This window comes from Otolemur garnettii, unplaced genomic scaffold, assembly GCF_000181295.1.
Source record: "Otolemur garnettii isolate 467f Iridium unplaced genomic scaffold, OtoGar3 scaffold00085, whole genome shotgun sequence".
NCBI classification, from domain to species: Eukaryota; Metazoa; Chordata; class Mammalia; order Primates; family Galagidae; genus Otolemur; species Otolemur garnettii.
The window spans coordinates 8,562,795-8,566,661 of NW_003852480.1; positions in this window are offsets into that span (position 1 = coordinate 8,562,795).

The window sequence follows — 3,867 nt, forward strand, 5'->3', positions numbered from 1 at the left end:
CTTGTTTCATGCCACTTCCTTACTGGCTAAGGATCTGTTGTTTGCTCTTTGGACACTTATCACCCAAACAGCTTCTCCTCATTGACTAAACAAAAGAACATTCCCTCCATCAAGACAGAAAGTTAAAGAAAAACTAACAGTCCGGAATCTGAGAACTGGTCCGAATTAATATTTTTGCAAAGGATTCTCTACTTTTGCAGAGACAAAGGCACAAAGACTTATGCCCTCTGTTTTCTGGCCAGTCTCCTGCCAGACCAGGCTGCTTTGGCCATTTTTTCAAGTACAAAAGGTCACTATGTGACCAGATTTCAGGGCTTTTCCTTCAGTGACTATACAAAATATGAACTGGGTACCTTTAATCTCTAGAGAATGGAGCTTTGGGAATTTCATGCTTTGAAAATAAGATTTCATAAAGAAGTCTCAGTAACCTGCTCCATGAAGCCATGATAACATATGGGAGCTGTGTTGAAAAGATACTGCATGTGGGAGAAAAACATAATCAAATTCAGTAGTTCCTTGATCAAAAATATAAATAATGTTAACTTTTTACAATTCAGAGCTGTCAAATAGACTAATTTGTTATAGGAAGCATGTATTTTGTAAATAGGTCACACGTGTGCATCCAGATGCACTTACTTTATACCTGTATTATTAAATAGATCAAAGCAGTGAAAAGTCTCTAATATTCTACCAATATCAGATTATCCTCAAAATAAGTCTTATTATCAATACTTCCTAACATGAGAAGAAACATTTGTATAAGGTAAAAGATGAAAGTATAAAAAGAATTAAGTAAAAAACAAAACATTTATAGCAGGTGAAAGATATGGAATATAATACAAAAAATGTTATCTGTTATGAGATAAAACATAACTAGGTTTTAAAGTAATGGAGCCCTATTACCTTAGAGCTATCACAGTAGCCCTATCCTCCATGAAATTAAACAAAATATAACAGTGTCATTTATTCACTTGCTCAGCAAATATTAATGAAGAGCACATTCCTTTCTCCTTTCTCCTAAGCATGGGAGAAATACAGCAGTGGACAAAACAGATGAAGAGCTAAATTCCTTCCAGGACTATACACGCACTGAAAGAATTATGATCCCCCCAAATGGTTTCTGGTCCCAAATTTTAATAGGTTCTACTCTCCAGAAGTAGTTTAAATGGGACAATGATGTAATTTTATATTTTCTGTAATGAAGAATAGCACTAAATATGAGATTAGTAGCTCACTTAACTGAGCTACTCAAAAGCTATCAAAAGGGCAAAAAGAACATGCACACTGTCTGGGTGAAGGGCACACTTACAACTTTGACTCTGTACAAAGCAAACTATGTAACCAAAACCTGTGTACTTCCACAGTATTCTGAAATCCTTTAAAAGGGCAAAAGAAATTAGATTTTTACTCAAGAAAAGTGACAATAAAAAGAAAGCCAAATTGAATAGACATTCCCTCTTAGTCTGGCAATAGCCCAGAAATGTTCATTCTCCAGCTGTGTGACACTGAGCAAGTCTATCGACTTCTTTGCACCTCATTTTCCTCTCACCTACCCCCACAGAGCAGTGATTCTCAACCTTCCTAGTGCCTCAACCCTTTAATATAGTTCCTATGGGTCACAACACACAGGTTGAGAACCACTGCCATAGAGATTCAAAGGTCACTTAATAAGTTAATAAGGGCTCAGTGGCACTGAGCCTGACTCCAAGGTATAAAACCAGAGTTAAGTTCTCAAAAATGCAGATTCAGACTATGTAAAACACATCTCTTCACATGATAGAGTACATAATTGTTACTGAACTAGACCTCCTATAGTTAGCAACTATAAACATAGGCAAAATATGAGGCACCTGTTTGCAGGCAGCAAACAACAGGAAGTACAAGACTGCAGTTCCAGAAGAAGCAAAACTCACAAGCTAATCACCACTACTGCCCACTGTTCTGCCTGGGAATAATTTATTACTCACAGCACCAAGATCTGGAGTCTGAGGAGAGCATGACACTCCAGCTGAACTGTGGGGGCAGAGATTAGAACTCAGAGCAAGGAAATAACTGCAATCTGCAGGATAAGGCATTAGACATGCAGGAGCTGCACAAAAGGGGCCCTAGAAGTCCATACTGGGGGACCCTCCTGTGAGGCCACAGCTAAAAGCCAGCTTGCATGTTTAGGGTAAGACTACACATGGCACAGCATATCCAGGTTGCCTTGTGTTTGAAAGTAGAATAGGGATACTAGATGTGAAGCAGAGGTAGGAAAGAGCAGCTCCATGAATAACTGGCATTTGTCCCACCCGTATGGAGAGAGCTTATTAACAGTCCTGTCAGGTAGCTGATGCACCAAAAAGGCCACACCTTACTGAAAAGGTTCATTCTGTAATAAAATTTACTCCAGACCCATATAACAAAACCTAAAACCAGTCCCAACATGATCTGCAGAAGAGAAAGATTATAGAGGTTGAGTCCTTCTAAGTAAGAAGGGCATAGAAAATAGTTAAAACTTTCCACAAATATGCACTAGCAAAGCATAAAATAAAGTTTAGACAATTTCAAAGCATTCAGCAAATGAAGTGTCTTATAAAACAGGAATCAACACTTTTCAGAATGTAACAGGATCCACAATCTGAACAACATATTTTTCACATATGGTATTTAATATTCAATCCAAAAATCTCTGTTCATAGGAAAAAAAAATGTGATCCATGGCAAATTTCTTTGAAATCAGTAAAGAAAAACAAACTTAAGATAGCCCAGATTTTGGATTTAACAAACAAGGATTCTAAGTTAGTTATTATAAACATATTCAAAGAATGAAAAAAAAAAAAAACCTTCCAAGAAGTAAAGGAATAAAAAGTCTTACTAGATGATAGGGAGTGTTTGTCTCCCCAGAATTCACATGTTGACACATAACTGTCAGTGCCCACTGTGGCACCTAGTCACCACGAGAATAAAAATAGCCCAGACATGGATTGAAGGTACATGCCTGCAAGAGGTAGGCTTCCTGTCTGTCTTCTCATAGCCCCGAGAAACCTCTCTCTTGGCCTTTTATTGAAGCCTGATACAACAGGAGTGGGGGCCCACATGCTAGGATCACATGCTTAATGGTTGCTTTTTCTGTCCAGGCTCAACCCCCATCCTGCTGCCCTACCAAAGTACAACACGCTAACAAGCTACTGATCTTATGTCATTAATGCATGCAGCTGCTTGAGGGATTGTCTCCAGGCTGCAAAATATCTCCATGCTGGCTAGGAGATTGTATTGCTTCCAGTGCCTTCTTCAAGATTCTATAAGCCTAGTGCTCAGTCTCCTACACCTAACCCAAAGTGTGATGGTATGAGAGAGTGAGGCTTTTGGAAAGTAATTAGGTCATACACAAATGAGATTAGCAACCTTATAAATAGACCCCAGAAAGACAGAGCCTCCTCTCTTCCTCCACATGAGGGCAATGAGAACCATGAACCAGGAAACAGGCACTCACCAGATACTGAGTCTGCTGGCACCTTGATCTTGATGTCTCAGCTTCCAGATCTCTAAGTAATATATTTCTGTTATTATAAACCACCTAATCCTTGGTGCTCTATGACAGCAGCCCAAACAGACTAAAATGCTTACGGAGTGAACAAACAGGAAATCTCAATAGAGACGTGTAAACTATAAAAATCCAGTAAGAAATTCCAGAACTGAAAAGTACATTAACTGAAAGAAACAATGGGGCAGGATGGGGGTGGGCAGTAAAAACAGAAGTCATAAAAATAAAATATTGTAAGACATGCTAAAGAAAGAAAATTGGGATTGTAATTTCAATTAAGATGTCTTTCTTTCCTAACAAATATAACCTACACTGCATATTTTTTCAAGTATTTATTTAAG